The sequence below is a fragment of the Macaca fascicularis genome, chromosome 3, assembly GCF_037993035.2.
Source record: "Macaca fascicularis isolate 582-1 chromosome 3, T2T-MFA8v1.1".
Classification (NCBI taxonomy): domain Eukaryota; kingdom Metazoa; phylum Chordata; class Mammalia; order Primates; family Cercopithecidae; genus Macaca; species Macaca fascicularis.
Genome location: NC_088377.1, coordinates 7,185,678 through 7,202,713, shown reverse-complemented (window position 1 = coordinate 7,202,713; position 17,036 = coordinate 7,185,678). Strand labels below are relative to the sequence as shown.

Genomic DNA, 17,036 nt, shown 5'->3' with positions numbered 1-17,036 from the left:
CTGAAAGATCTCAAGCTGTGAGCCAGCCTGACGCAAATGCTTTTCCGATCACGGTTGCTGAAGAGCTAGTTGGGTCAGATAAATGGCCTATCCATGGAGACGCGGCAGGCACAATAGCAACTAAAGCTCCTGCTTTGTCTTAATAGATCGCAGAGCAGGATAGTCGGTTTTGTGAACAGGACGGCAACTGCTGATCACATACACTTGCTCTCTGCTTACGCTGCATTCTCCTCTGCTGAAACTGGGGATCTGTTAACACTCAGCAGTTTCTGGAGGACTTAACTAATGGATGACGGTTGCCTACACACAGGCTAGTCCAGCATTTCTAGGTGCTCAATAAACAGTTACTCATTAAAGTGGGGATTACCTTCCATGCCGAGCATTACCCTGTCACAAGCAAGGTACTATAAGGTGCGTGCATGTGCAGATAGACAAAGTTCCTTTGCTTTTTTTTTTTTTTTTTTTGAGATGGAGTTTTGCTCTGTCACCCAAGCTACAGAGCAGTGGCGTGATCTTGGCTCACCGCAACCTCTGCCTCCCGGGTTTAAGCGATTCTCCTGCCCCAGCCTCCCGAGTAGCTGGGATTACAGGTGCCTGCCACCTTGCCCAGCTAATTGTATTTTTAGTACAGACGGGGGTTCACCATGTTGTCTAGGCTGGGTTCGAACTCCTGACCTCAGGTGACCTGCCCACCTCAGCCTCCCAAAGTGCTGGGATTAGAGGCGTGAGACAGCGTGCCCGGCCTTTTAAAAAGTTTTTTGAGACATGGTCTTGCTTTCTTGCCCAGGCTGGATTGCAGTGGCACGATCATAGCTCATTGTAACCTTGTACTCCTGGGCTCAAGGGATCCTCCTGCCTCAGCCTCCCAAAGAACTAGAACTACAGGCACTTACTACCATGCCTAGCTAATTTTAAACATTTTTTTTTTTTTGTAGGAATGGGGGTCTCACTGTTTGCCCAGGCTGTTCTTAAACTCTTGGCCTGAAGCAATCCTCCCACATGGGCCTCCCAAAGCATTGGGATTACAAGCACGAGCCACTGCACCTGACCCCTACTTCCTTTGCTGTTAATCCCAATCGGTTATGACAAAACTGTGATTAGATCACTATAGATGAATATACCACCTAAAAATAGCATCATGTTTTGGGTCATTTAGAAAAGTTAAATAATTTCATATCAAACTGCCTTCCCACTCCTTTGTGATTGGGGACACTTTGGTTTTCTCCAGGGGTCCATTGCTTCAATACGCCCCCAGGATGGGGAAATTTGATGTGCCAGGGTTGGCCCACAGGTCGTTGATGAGGCCCTTGGGAAGTCCAGATTCATGGTCTTCACCTCTAGACATCAGGACTCAGGGAGTTGAGGAGGTGTTTAAGCAGCTCTGCTTTTTAGGTCAACTCAGTGTGGCTAGACTTAAGGGTTATTGGTTACCTTACAGCAAGAGGTGAATCAGGAGTTTTGGAAAGGGAAGAGTGGCAGGTCCCCAAGCACCAGTCTGCCTCCTCCATAACTTCACCCTGCCCGACGGGTACTCAGCGATTTCGTTTTGCTCAGCATCCTGAGGCCTTCATAATGGCCCGTGCTTACCCACCTGGAGTGGGTGCTACTGGGGTTGGTGGTGCCCGTGCTCTTGCTCTCTCTGCTGGGAGTTAGCTATATTTCTGCAAGTAGAGAAGTGTCTGGACACTGAGTCTGGAGTCTAGGAAGGCACCCAGCTCAGGGTGGTGTATGGCGTTAGTTGGAACAGCAGGTTTCCAGGTTACTTGTACTGCCACCTTCAATGTGACAACCCTCCAGCTCTCTTCCCGGAGTTGTACACATCTGTGTCTACATCTCAAGGCTGCTGTGGGTCTCTGCATACGGCATCTTTGTCACGAATCACCCAGCTCAATTTTAATAACATCCAACAGTTACTAAAACAGGAAACTAGAACTTGAATATTTTAGGAAAGGACAGAATTTGCTGCTGCCCCAGCCTCCCATAACTCCTGCCCCTTTGGCATCCTTTCAGTTAAGGGCCAGCATGCCAAGAGCACACACTGCCATGGAGACGAGCAAGACAAGATGCAGTGGTGAAACCATGTTTTCAAACCCTTAGTTATCCCCTGATGCTTTCAGTGCCTGGAATCCTTAGAAAACTTCAGAAAAGTGGGGGCGTGTCTCAGGAGCAGTGTCATGGGAGACAGGCTGGGGTTGGAGTTTTGACCCACCAAAGACCAGGCACTGTGGCCAGGAACTACAGGCACAATGGCTGACATAGGCCGGGTCCTCAGGAGGACGCTGGGTTGTAGACAATGGGAAGAGGCACCAGTTCCTAGAATTCTTGGCCCCCAGGCTGCCTGGAGCTCCCTCTTTTGCTCATCTCCATCGCTAAGCACCCTCTCCTGCCAATTTCTTCCCTGAACATGAGACTTCCTGCTCAAGAAATGGGGCAGTTCTTGTTCTTGCCACCACCTGGCAGAAATGGTGGATGTATTTCCTGAATTCTCTATTCCAGTTTTCCCAAAGAATGCTTGCTGATCATGGAGGTGCACCCGGTGCCTATAAATACCTCTGCCTTGGTACCCTGCTGGCGTAGCAGCAGCTCCCAGTACAGCTCTGTGCCAGGAACACACTGGGTACTTGTTAAAATGCACACTCTTGGGCCTCCGCCAGACTTTCTGGATCAGACTGTCTGGGAGATAGGGCCAAAGAATGAGTATTTTTATCAGATTCTCCAGGTGATCTGCTTTGAGGTGATCTGCTTTTTGTCTCAGGGTGAAAACTCCACAGACAGGTATAGCATTGTTTCTAAGGGAATGTGTTCCCTGATATCTAGAAGTCTTCCTGCAACTGTGCATTGAGAATGACTTGCACCTCGTGTGCCTGCTCCACTGACCTTGCTGCAAAGCACAGAGAAGAGTTTGAGATGCTTATGGTGGTGCCATGATCAATGCCAAATGAAAGGCCTTGACACCAAATACTCCACTGTCCATGTGGCACCCTACCAGGGGCACTTATTTAAACCTTCCATATTTTAGATGGGTCCTAAAGCACATTACATTAAACATAAATGAAAAAGTAGAATCCTAGACTGTAGAGACTCAATCATGGATTAAATTGTAAGAAGGGTCAGAAGGAAAAGAAGATCGATTTTCAAAACTGGCATATACAATATGACACTTTTCTTCTCTGATTATTTCTCTCATGACTGAATCTACAGTTAGAATATGTAGTACTGACATGGTTTTCTAGACAAGAGTTTCCCTATTGGTTAAATAGAATGAATTTGGGTGTAACTGTAGCTCAAACACATCAGGGTAAAAGTAATAAGTAAAATTAGAAATTCTTACTAAAATTTGTGATCAGTTACTGGGAAAGGCATGCTTTTTTATTTTTATATGAAGCCAGGGGATTTGCAAATGTTTTGTATTTTAGTGAATATTTAAAACAAAGAATCCTCCTTTTCCTGTCTTTGTCCTGTGCCTTAACTCACTGTCAGTGTATTTTTCTGGTTGTTTTAGGAAATTCTCTGTCTCTGTCATTTTCGGAAGGTGGGCATATGAACAACTTGAGACCTGGATCAAGTCTTCCCCACAAATCACCCCCTCCTTGAAACAAACAGAAATACATACTTGATAAACTTAGAAAACAGCGATGTTTGCACAACCCAGCAGTGAAAACAAAAGCAAACAATGCAGGAATCTCTAGCATATTCGCAGCAGAAGGCGCACATCTTAAAGCATTGCTGACATAGTTTCATCTGCTGTCCAGTTTTTTCTGTTATCGGGAGTCAACAAATTAAAAGCATTAACCAGAGTAATTCTAACCTCAAGACTCGCTAGCATTCCATTGCAATGTGAATAATTTATCATGCCCAGTTACATTATTTAATATGTTAAATGCAGCTTCTGTGCCCTGGAACCTGAGCTGCCATTCTCAGGACTGGCAGGAAAAAGGTTTTGCACACATTTTAATAGGGCAATGTTATGAGACAGGCATTGGCGACTCTGGAGGATTAAATGGTTGGTTTGGGATTACATTTCTGAATGAGAACAGGGAAGACTATGTTTCTCCCTGATAGGGAAAGGAGACAGATGGGTGATCTATCTGGAGTCAGTTCTTCAATTTTGTCCCCCTCCTCTAAAAACAATGCGTGCTCTTTAAGAAGCTTAGAAATATTTTATATTTTCATAAAAAAATCTAGTCAGTAAAGCAAGAACTTCACAAATCCTGATTCTTGGAATTGGATTGCTCTTTAGGACCTGAACTTGGAAAACTTCTATATTGTGTGTTATCGGAAATAATGCAAGAAAGGAAGAGCTTATTTTAACATTTTTGTTCCTCTCTGTACCTTAATTTTATCTTAACAGATGAGTGAAGCTTCCTTTTCAAGTATGCATTTTACAGTGATCTCAACCCACTAAACTGACTTTTTTTCCTCCTCTGTTGCCAGGAGGCTGATCAATGTCCACCCAGACCAGCAAGTCATCCACAGGCTTCTTTTAATCTGGCCAGTCCTGAGGTCAGGAATACAATTGTAGTATAGCAAAGACTTCCCCAAGCTCCACTGAGCACTTGGCTGACAATTTACAACACGGCGATGACATCCTTCCTTTCCATCCTGAGACTGGCCTGCAGCTTTGCCAACATTACCTGAAGAGGAGATGTCAGAGTCATCAGAACTGATACTTGACAGTGAGAGAAGGAATTGATTTTTCCAGATTTCAAAGTAGAATGTGACTTTTAAGAGGTTTCAAGGTTTTTGTGAATTCCATGAAGTTACTAAGTAAAAGCTGCAAATTCATCATAATTTTTCTTAACACTCAACACTCCTACTTGTGAATCCAACAAATAGTAGATGAAAGTCTGTATTCTACCATGACTTTCAAAAGTTTTTATTATCTTAAAGCATATGAAGATGATATTTATGTATATTTAATATGTAGGGGTATTATTACATATTATTAATGAAATACAAGTATAAAAATTAGGGTCAACCAAAAATCTACAATTGACTTCAAAACTGAGCTCAGTTAAAGTAAGATGCAGTTCTAACATGGATGTGCATGTTCCTAAATATCTTATGATTGAATATTTACATGAAGACATTCATTTTTATCTGCCCCCTTATCAAACCTATTTGCATCTCCTCAAATGAAAGAGATACGGCTTATGCTTTGCAGAGGATGGACCTCACCTACTCTGCACACCATGAAAAAACTGGAAATGGGCATTGTAGTATTTAATTTATAAAAACACCAAAAAATGTGTATTGCCTTTAACTCTTCACTATTCAGGTGGTAGTTTAAAGAATCACAGTGTTCAGGAATCAAGCCTTTTCTGAGATGGAAAACAAGAGCCTTCGGCAAAAATCCTTCCCATCTTCACAATTATCTTTGCTGACTGTACATTCGCCTCATTGAAAGTTAACATGAATGTTATTATGAAGAATAAATTGCTGCCTTTGCCAAATATTTTTCTTTTTCCATGTAGATACAGTCAGTGAATTTCACTGCTCATTCTACCCCTTCATATTTAACCTAGAGGCAAGACTGTGATTTGACCGTGCTCTGAACTGGTTGGTGCAGATTTCTATGCTGGTTATAATTAGCAACTGCTTTGAGGCCCTCAAGCTCAACCATGCTATTGCTAAAGTAGAATTTGACTTTTAAAATGTGTCAGGATTTTAGTGAATTCCTTACAGATACTTAGTAATAGATGCACATTTGTCATGGCGTTTCTCATCACTCACTCCTGCTTGCTAATCCAACAAATGGTAGAGAAGTCTTACACTACCATGATTTATAAAATACTTTTATAATCTTAAATCACATTCAGCCCTACCCTGGACTGTCCTATAAACTAACAACTAACTGAAGGGATGTATTAGTCTGTTCTCATACTGCTAACAAAAACACACCCCAGACTGAATAATTTTATAAAGAAAAAGAGGTTTAATGGACTCACAGTTACACATGACTGAGGAGGTCTCACAATCATGGTGGAAGGCAAAGGAGGAGCAAAGGTACATCTTACATGGTGGCAGGCAAGAGGGAAATGCCTTTATAAAACCATCAGATCTCATGAGACTTATTCACTATCATGAGAACAGCCCGGGGAAAACCCACCCCTATAATTCAATTTCCTCCCACTGTGTCCCTCCCACAACATGTGGGGATAATGGAAGCTACAATTCAAGATGAGATTTGGGTGGAAACACAGCCAAACCATATCAAAGGGTATTTCCTGGCACCATGTGGAGCTAGGCATGTGTTTTGATAGGCTTATGCTCATACTGTATCCATTCTGATTGGTCAGTGCCCATACAATGTCTGTTCTAATTGGGCAGTGTTCATGGCTTACTGGTTGTCATCCATTTTGAGTATCATCTCTGCTTAGAGGATCCTGAAAAAAAAAAAGGTCATCTCTTCTAGGACCATGTCCCTAATGTGAGAAAATTGGCTGCCTAGATTCTAGGGAGTAGAACTGAAATGCAAAATCTCAAAAACCCATAAATATTGCTATATCATATTCCTAAGAGTCTTTTCAAGGGAAAAAGTTGCCAATTCAACCGGTCAAAAATGAGACTCATTTATTATACTAATTTCTTTATTCCCTGTCAAAATGGTTCTGACTTTTCACTATCATTCTTGAATGGATACAAGGAGAAGAGAAAGACAAGAAGGTTCTTGAGTCTCTTTAGGCAGAGCTAGTGGGTGAATGCTATACTCTTCACTTAATAATTTATTCTCCTTAAACCACCACAGAAGTCAGATCCTAAGATAAGGCAAATGACATGTCATTTATGCCTTTTGTAACTTTTGCAGCACCTCCTATTACTGCAAGTGTTGAGTAAATATTGACATCAAACTGGTCAATATTAAGAAAGGCTACATATTAAATACAATAAATATTTTTGATTTGCTTGCTGCTATAAGAAGAATATTTTGTGGCAATTTTGAGAGTCCAAGGGGTTGCATATAAAATATAATTGAAATTTAAGTTTTGAAATCTGGAGGACAATGGTAAATAATTTCCACAGAAGTTTCTCCAACTTAGTACATGCTTGTTGAGTCACACTCAAACTATTCTTCATTTATCAGATTATGGGATTTTTTTGTGGTGTCACTTATGAATAGGTTCTTCTTACTGAATCTTACTCCAGGAGTAAGGTTTCTCAAAGGGATCCCCTGGCCAGTTTTTATTTCACATTAGGTAGATGCATTACTTGAACAGAACTATCTAGAGTTGCACTGTCCAATACTGTAGCTACACAGTGCTATTTAAATTATTTAAACTAAATATACAATTCATTTTCCCGGTTGCACTGGTCACACTGCAAGGGTTCAATAGCTACGTGTGACCAGTGGCTACTCTACTGGACAACGCACATGGTAGGTTTCCATTGTTGCAGCAAGTTCTGCAGGAATGCTCATCTAGAGATAGCTACTTGGAAATGACCTTGATGTGTCATATCATCTTCATATGCTTTATCCTTTTACATAAACACACAATCTGTGTTTTCTTCAGTGTATGTCTGTGCACTCAGCCAGTTTCTATTTAGGAATCCTACAACACCCAAGACAGCTCTCAAGAGAAAATGGTGTTTTGCTGATGTGGTAAATTTCCATCTCACTTCTGCAATGCAGAGAGCTGTGGCAGGCTCAGGGGGGTGGGATGAGAGGAGTCAATCAAAGCAAAACTTCATGGTCAAGGTTGTTTCTCAGGAAGATGCAGCTCTCTGCTAATGAATGTCCTATGAGGGCTGCAATTTTATTTAAACAAATACCCCTTAAAGTTTTATGCCATAAAACCCTAGCCAGGGAAACCATACCTGCCCATCCCTCCCAGTCGTCTTTTACTTCGGTTGGTCTGTCAGATTCCAAGCAGGACCCATGTGATCAAGGCTCTTCCATAGTTTACTCAGGGTAGGACCTAAGTGGTGATGCCAGTGCCTTGAAGACAACTGGAGAGCTTGAGAGCTTCCTCTGCTCTGTGTGGCCCTGACCTTGTAAAACTGTTAGGGACACTAAAGTTTGGTCGCATGTTCCTAAGAGTTTAATGACATAAAAGGTTAATGGATGAGGCTGGACGCAGTGGCTCATGCCTGTAATCCTAGCACTTTGGGAGGCCAAGGCAGGCGGATCGCTTGAGGCCAGGAAGTGGACACCAGACTGGGCAACATGGCGAAACCCGTCTCTACTAAAAATACAAAAAGTAGCCAACTGTGCCTGTAGTCCCAGCTACTTGGGAGGCTGAGGCACAAGAAGGTTTTGAACCTGGGAGGTGGAGGTTGCAGTGGGCCGAGATCGCACTATTGCACTCCAGCGTGGGTGACAGAGTGAGATTCCATCTCAAAAAATTTTAAACAATGGCCAATAGATGCTTCAGAGCAAACAAGAGATACCATGCCAGTACCTGAACCCCTCTGTTAAAGTGCTTGTTGATGTCTTTGGGGAAGAACACCATCTTGTGTGAAGATGAAGGATGGTCCGCTCTGTGGGACATATGAGAACTTGAAGAGTTCAGAGATGGGAGAATCAGGTGAGAGCAGGACAGGAAGCAAGCGTTCAGGGGAAGGTAATGTGAGGTGAAGGTCTTGACAGGCAGGTGGTCCAGTAAGCTGGGAGCCATGCCTATAGGCCTGAGGAGCTGTTACCATCCACTGGACCAACGGGGCAGAGAGAAGATGATGGGCCAGTGTGGAGAGTCAGAGTGACAGGGCTCCAGCCATCCATTCTCTCCTTTCAGTCTCCTGCGTGTGCCTCCCCCTGATCACACCCAACCAGAGCCAGAGGTCCTGGAGCCCATCAGTGTGGTCCATATGGGTCAGTCCCCTGGGAGGACTGTGCTGGATGCAGAAGGTGGGAAATGGATGTGGAGGGGCAGGCAGAGCATTTAGCAAGGAGAAATTGATGAATGGAGAATGTAAAGCAGATGGGAGGAGAATGAATGATCCATGTAAAGTCAGAAGGAAGGGCGTTTTACCTGCTGGTGCTCCATTGCTTACCTTCCTTAGGGATGAGGCCATTTACTGAGAAAGGTGTAGGGGCTAAGAACTCAGCTCACTGAAAGTTTGCTGAAAGTCCTTTACATGCTGCAGATGGGTAGGAGAAAAGGCATACAAATTTATTTAATGTATGTATAAGGGAGCCTTCAGAACAAAGACCCAAAGATGCAGGGGAAATTATTTTTATGCTTTGGCTTAACAAAGTATAGAGTGCCATGTAAAAATGTGATTGGACGAAAAGGGTAAGACCTAATGCTGATAGACTGAGTGGGGAGATCCAGCATGACCTGTCTGCCTAGATTCTTCTTGGCCTCTCGGAGTATCATTCCTTCCTGCTGGGCGTGGGGCAGGACTCACTCTGGAATGGGAGTCTTGTGACCTGCAGTCAAGCAAGATAGGTCAGATAATTTCCTCATGGCCAGTTTTTATGTAGAATATGTTTAAGTGTTATGGCTGGCTTTAGAGAAAAGGAGTTCTGGTTTCTATGGCCTGCCTTGGGAAAGAGGGATTATTGTTTCAGCTCGCCTTGGGAAAGAATGAGACTGAGAGACAAGAGGGCAGGAAAAGGTCAAATAAAAACTTCTGCTTCTGAGGCCTTCACTTTGGGGTATTGTTTTCTGAGCCCCAACAGAGCATCACTAGGAGGAAAGGAATTTGGCTGCATTGAACTTGAGTAGCTCCCATCTTTGTTGCCTACTTCCATCTTAGTAGAAAAAGGGAATTGGATGGCAGGCCCTTGAAGTCCCTTCTGGCACTTATCTTCATAGAGATATTCTCTCTCTCTCTCTCACACACACACACACACACACACACACACACACACACACACACTCATCCTCACCTGACATGACCCAGCTGTTAGGACCGAGGCTGCGCTGTCTGAATGCGTGCAAGCTTCCCTTGTCCCTGCCGCATTGGGAGGGAACTGTGTTTTTGCGGACGGTAAATATTTAATTCTCGCCTAGCACAGTGTGTAAATCATGCCACAGGTGGTGATAGCCTCAGGGAAAACCCGCTTTCCAACATTTATGAAGCACATGCTCCGACTTCAAGCACAGACCTTTACAAAATGCAGAGTGTGGGGAAGCAGGCTGGGTCCCCGGCTGAAAGCAACCAGAAAATTGTCATTCTTCTTTTCTTGGGGAAGCCATGTCATTTATAAAAATACAATGGGATTCTGATCCTGAGGACTGGTGGGAAGATTTGTGAGAATTATTGCCCCGTCAATGTTTTCAGACATTCGTGCTCTGCCTCCTAAGAATACTGGGTTGACGCAGTGGAAAATTGATAAGGTTCCAGGAAACTCTATGGGGAAATGTAGTACAGAATGCATTGATTCTATTTCTCTTCAGAAACCTTAAGGATGTATGCACAGGGAAGTGCATTTTGGAACAGGAATGTTTACCCAAAGCCTGTACCATCATTTTGCCTTGGAAGTAAATCACTTGTCTTTGGTTTTACAAGCTCACTGGTGGAAGGAACTTGCCTTGAGTCTCAAATGAGACTTTGGGCTTTTGAGTTAATGCTGGAATGAGTTTAGACTTTGGGGACTATTGAAAAGGGATGACTGTGCTTTGCAGTGTAAGGACATAAGCTTTTTGGGGGCCAGGGGTGTAATGATATGATCTGGATGTTTGCCTTCCTGACACTCATGTTGAAATGTAATCCCCAGTAGTGGAGGTGGGTTTAGTGGGAGGTGTTTGGGCCATGGGGGTGGATCCCTCATGAATGGCTTGGTGCCTTCCTTGTGGTAATTCTTGAGTGAGTTCTTGCTCTGAGTTTATGTGAGATCTGGTTGTTTAAAAGTGTGTGGCACCTCCCTCCCCACCTTGCTCTCTTTTTTACCATGTGGTGCACTGGCTGTCCCTTCACTTTCTGCCATTATTGTAAGCTTCCTCAGGCCTCACAAGAAACTGAAAAGATGCTGGTGTCATGCTTGTACAGCCTGCAGAAGTGTGAGTCAAAATAGGCCTCTTTTCTTTATAAACCTGAGGCTTTTCTTTATAAGCCTCAGGTATTTCTGTATAGCAATGCAAGAATACCCTAACACAGCTCTCGCCATGCCAGCAGCAGGTGATGGAAGAATATGTCCACCCTCTTAGCTTCTCCCAGTTGCATGGCATGTGTGCCTGTGTATTTGTGTGCATATGTGTGTATATGTGCATGTTTGGGTGTGTTCTGGTTGTGTTTGTGTGTGGATATGTTGTGTCTGTGTATGTGTGCTGTTGTGTATGTGTGTATGCATGCATGTATATATATGGTGTGTGGTGTGTCTGTGTATGTGTCTCTGTGTATGATGTACATTGTGTAAATGTGCGTGTGTGTGTGTGTAAATATATGGTATGTGTGGCTGAGTGTGTCTGTGTATGTGTGTATATGATACATAGTGTATATATGTGTGAATGTACATGTATATGGTGTGTCCATATGATTTGTCTATGCATGTGTCTGTATGTGTGTTTGTCTCTGTGTGCATATGTGGTCTGTATATGTGTGTTTTTGGGGATTTGTGTGTTTGCATGTGTGTGTCTGTGTGTGAAAAGCAAAGAAAGGAGAGAGACATTTGCTTTGTGTCTGCCACAGGGGTCAGCAAACTATAGCCCACAAGCCAAGTACAGCCTGCTGCTTATTTTTATATGGTCTGCAAACTAAGAATCATTTTTACATTTTCAAGTGGTTGACAAAAAAATCAAAAGAAGAATTATATTTCATGATGTGAAAATTATATGAGGTCCGAATTTCAGTGTCTCACAAGTCAAGTGTACGGGAAGGTGACCAGTGCTCATTCACACATAGTCTGTGGCTTCTGTCATGTGACAGTGGCAGAGTTGGGTGGTTGTGATAGCAACTGTGTGGCCTATGAAGCCTAAAAATGGACTACCTGGCCCTTTGCAGAAAATGTGTGCCAGCCCCTGGGAACTTTTTCATGGTTTGTCTCGTTTAATCCCCCCTTAATCCTGTGGTGCTTTTTTGTCTCCATTGTACCAATGCTTGAGGTAACGGCAGGAGACTGGAGTCACATAGCTTTTGACCTGAGTCTTTCAGACTCCACGGTGGGCACATTGTCTACTCTCCCTGCCAGGTGACACCTCCCTCTCAACCTCCATCACTCTTAGGATAAAATGTAGGCTGGATGCGGTGGCTCACATCTGTCATCCCAGCACGTTGGGAGGCCGAGGCAGGCGGATCACCTGAGGTCAGGAGTTTGAGACCAGCCTGGGCAACATAGTGAAACCCCATCTTTACTAAAAATACAAAAATTAGCCTGGCATGGTGACAGATGCCTGTAATCCCAGCTACTTGGGAGGCTGAGGCAGGAGAATCGCTTGAACCTGGGAGGCGGAGGTTGCAGTGAGCTGAGACTGTGCTTTTGCACTCCAGCCTGGGCAACAAGAATGAAACTCTGTCTCAAAAAAAAAAAAAAAAAAAAAAAAAAAAATCCTGCCATGGCTTAGGAGGCCTGGCCAGGTCTAGCCCCAACCCAACCCTGGCTGTGCACCTCTCTCTCCCAGAAATCACACTCAGGTCCCTGTAGGGCAGAAAGTCCCTCAGGCCCCCATGCCCTGCCTGTCTCAGGGCCTTGGTGCTTCTGCTTGGGCACCCCCTGCAGCCACTTCCCCAGATGCAGAGGCAGCAGCTTGTTCCTTCCCCAGCATGTCCTGTGATTTCATGAAGGCTTATTCCTATAATAGATCACTGAACACATATCACCTGTGTCATAATGCTTCCCTGATGGGACTCTAAGGGATACACCCTCCCTGTGCCCTACCAACTCCCAGACTGGATTAGTGCCTCTGTTAGTATGTCACCTTAGACTTCTCCTTCAGTTGTGCTGATCACTAATGACATAATTGTTTGCAAAATTATTTATTGGATGCTTATTTTCCCTTTAAATTCCATGAAGGTGGGTAGGCTCCATGCCAGCCTTGTCTCTACCGTGGCTACTTAGATCAGAGCATGCATTTTCTATGCAGAATACTTACAGAATGAATGATTTATTCTAAAAGCAGAGGGGACATGAACATTGATTTTGTTGTTAGGTGGTGGTTGACATTGTTTGCAGAATCTCTCAGCTGTCTAGAACCATTGACAAGCGCATGTGAGTGGCCACTTTCCACTAGCTGGCTCACCTGGTGCCCCAGCTTCTCAAAACAGGGGGACACAGGCACCCCATGTGGCTGAAAGACACACCTTTAGGGTAATTATAATGACGTATTTTGTTTGTTTGTTGTTGTTGTTGTTATTGGTCAGAGGGTCATTGTAGAGTTGGATTTTCCCTTTGTGGAGTCCCAGAAGCATGATGCAGAGGAATGAGCCTGGAAAGAAGAGACTGAGCCTAGTGTCAACTTGTTTTGTGGCCTTGGGCATGTCACCTGACTCATCTGAGCAACATTCTCATTGGTAAAAGACCTGGTTCCTCTCCCAGTGTGCGTATGGGTGCTTGAGTTTCTTAATTATTGATGGGTGCTTGTGAACTTTTAGGTGGAGGGAGGATTCCTGGATGTCCTACAATACTTAAGAAAAGACTGCAAAACTTTCAAATATCCCCAGAGACATTGATGTAATTGATAAGCTTGCTTATCTGAGATAATTTGTTATTATAATTATTTCACCGTATATAAAAATATAAAATATGTTGGTCATACGTGTAAGGTACTCTGAATTTTCCATGAATACAATACCTCAAATATCAAGGGAAGGCAAGGGAAGGCTAAATACCTTGAATATCAAGGGAAGGCTAAATATCAAAGGGAGGCATTCTATGAATGCTATACCTCGAATATCAAGGGAAGGAATATCAAGGGAAGGTTAGCTTTGTTAGGAACTTCAAGAATTGTTTGCAATTTTAGAAAACATATCACCAATAACACTGCCACTTGTAGTCTTGAGTTGACAATAGAACACACATACACCCATTTAATTTATAACTGTTGCATTTCTTGTGATTCCAAGTATAGATTTGACAACTTCATATGTCTACTGGTGTAGTCCTATTGAACATTGCATTTGCTAGATCATAAACAACTTTCCTTTTACGTCAGCTTTATATAACATATAGTGAATCACGTTGGAGTTTTTTGTCTAGAAGTTTAGGTATAGAGGTAAGTTCCCTAATCAATTAATTTCAGAATCGTAAAATAAGCATTGCAAAATAATTGTTATTCAAAATTAGGCTGCATTGGAAAGCACTGGAGTCTTTAGACTATCTGAATGTGAATATCCTTTTAGCTTTAAAACATGTCTGCCTTTTCCCCATTCCACAATGCCACATTTGATTTCTAAAGGAGGTTTGGCAAAGGGAAAAGAGAGAAAACCCAAAATTAGCATGTTCAGGTATCGATATCTTCTTCCATCTGTTCTTCTTAACTGAATATTTGCATAGTTATTGAAAACTTTTAGAGCAATGGAGGAGCACCAGTGACTTCAAAGCTTCTTGGGAATTGTGTTGTGCTTGACATTGTCTTGTTTGCAAAATAGATTCTTCCAGGTGCTGAATTTAGCATTTACATGCAACAAAACTTGCCGTTTAACATGAGATATGGGTTCTGTGTCTGCCTAGGATATAGGAAACTGGAAAGAATGTCATTCCGACTTTAAGGCGAAAAAGCCAGATTAACTACCAAATCATGGCTTTTCCTGAACCCATCAGGGAGCCAGAGAGCTAAGATCATGGGGCAATCAAGTAGCTGGCCATCCCAGGAAGGAGAGTCTCTCCCCCAAGAAAAGGCAGTGCACAAGCACTGAAGCAGAACACAGGAGGGAAGCAACTGTCCCATATAAGGGTTTGGAAGAAACCAGCCAAAGTTTGAACAACTTGCTAAGGCCTAGTGGGACTAGTAGAACAACAGAGAAACCCTGGGGGTAGCAGCCACAGGGGTTCACGCTCACTCACAGACTCTTCTGTAGACTTCCACCAGTGACCCCTCAGAAAGATCGCGGAGGGGAGCAGGAGAGAGCTTCTTTGGTAGTGCAGGTCTATAGGGCATGATTGGCACCACTGAAGGGGTAGGGGGCCTGGGTGGCAGGGAGGAGGGGAAGAAGCAGAAAACCCCACCCTTCTGCCTGGTGCTTCCCTCATCACAAAAGCCTTCAGCTGTTGACAGAGGAGGCGGTGGAATTTGTAGCCTCCAAGGCACAGAAACAGACCCATTGCTGCTAAGGGAAGGATAGAAGACAAAGCCTCTACTCTGGGGCAGAAAAGGCCCTAGGCTAGTGTATTAGTCTGTTTTGTGCTGCTATAAGGGAATACCTGGGGCTGGGTAATTTATAAAGAAAGAGGTTTATTTGGCTCATGATTCTGCAGCTGTACAAAAAACATGATGCTGGCATCTGCTTGGTTTCTGGTGAGGCCTCAGGGAGCTGCTACTCATGGCGGAGGGTGGAGGGAGAACAGAAAGTCATATGGAAAGAGAGGGAATGAGAGAGGGTAGGGAGGTCTCAGACTCTTTAACAATCAGATCTCATGTGAACCCACTCATTACCATGAGGATGGCAACAAGACATTCATGAAAGACCTGCCCCCATCGCCCAAACACCTCCCACTAGGCCCATCTCCAACACTGGGGATCAAATTTCAACATGAGATTCGGAGAGGACTAAAATTCCAGACGATATCAGCCAGAATACTATTCCATCAGCACTAGGATCTCCTGTCCCTAGGGGAGGGTAGGAAGGCTCACAGCAGCTAGAAAGCAGAGCTTGGCTTTCATGGGAAGGAGGGTCGGGGATACTTAGAACGCTGCTGGAGGGTGCCAGGATATTCCACCCTAAAATATATCTCTTCAGCATATGGATTATTTTGAGCTAAAGGCCACTGACAACCAGCAGATGCAGAAAAAGCTCTAAAAATAGGGCAAAGTTTTCTTTATGTAAAAGAAATTTGCATTTAGAAAGGAAATTTCCATTTGGAAATGTGTCTCCTTCTCCCATACCAGGAAGAGGAGGACTCTTAACTTTTATCAATGGAGAAGACACAGACTAAAATTTGCGTAGCAAATCTAACTAAATAACCTTTGTTTACTTTCTCTGGTCCAATTCCCGTAACTTGCCACCTTCGGTTCCCACTCCCCAGATTCCCCTAACCCCCCTTCCTTTGTTTAACCTAATGTGGTATATAAGCCTCAATCATCTGGCACCTCCCTGAGGTAGATTTTTTTTTTTCTTTGTGAACTCCCAAGCATTTTACATAATTAAAACTGTTTTTTTTTTTTTCTCTTGCTAATCTGTCTTTTATCAGTTTGATTTCTTGACCCCAGCCACTGAACCTAGGAGAGCAGAGGGCAAAACATTTTCCTTCCTTATGCTGTATTCTTAAGCCCCAAACACACAAGGACTATCTAAGACTGATGCAAGCCTAGGGCAACAGAGATCTGCTTGCAACCTACCATCAGCCTTGCAAACACTGAGTGACAAACAGCAGCATCTACTGATGGTGAAGGACACAGCTTGAAGAAACATCCTCTGTGAGGCTGGCACATAGGATTGTGCAAAAGCCGAGGGTGGAGTAGGATCGGTGAGAAAACCCTCCGAGCACTAAAGCCCTCATCCTAAGCCAACGCATTGTTAATGGGATGCAAAAGCTTTGGCACAGGGATGGTAACTGTATGAGTTTGCTAGGGCTGCTGTAACAAAGTGTCACAGACTATAGGAGCTGAAAACACAGAGATCTATTTTCTCGTAGTTCTAGAGGCTGGAAGTCTGAGATCAAGGAGTCAGCAGGGTTGATTCATTTGAGGCCTCTCTCCTTGGCTTACAGATGGTCATCTTCTCCCTGTGGCCTCACATAGCCTTTTTGTGTGGTGTGTATGCATCCCTGTCCTCTTTAATAAAGACATTAGTCAGATTGGATTGGGCCTTAATTATGATTTCATTTAAACTGAATTACCTCTTTAAAGACCCTATGTCCAAATACAGTCACATTGTGGGTTAGGGCTTCAACATAGAAATTTTGGGAGAGGGGACACGATTCAGTCCATAATAGTAACCATAGCTAAAACAAAAACCCAAAGCAGTTCAATCCTAACTAGATTTACTCAACACCACTT

General features: G+C 43.5%; 1 protein-coding gene across 1 annotated transcript in view; it reads left to right on the top strand.

The window, feature by feature from the left end:
* Positions 1-5,453, top strand: part of IGSF5 (immunoglobulin superfamily member 5) — a 36,630-nt gene extending 31,177 nt beyond the window's left edge. The window contains exon 9 of the mRNA XM_065541123.2: positions 4,435-5,453. The gene's annotated coding sequence lies outside the window, so the exon portion shown is untranslated. The remainder of the gene's footprint in view (positions 1-4,434) is intronic.
* Positions 5,454-17,036: the final 11,583 nt, after the last annotated feature.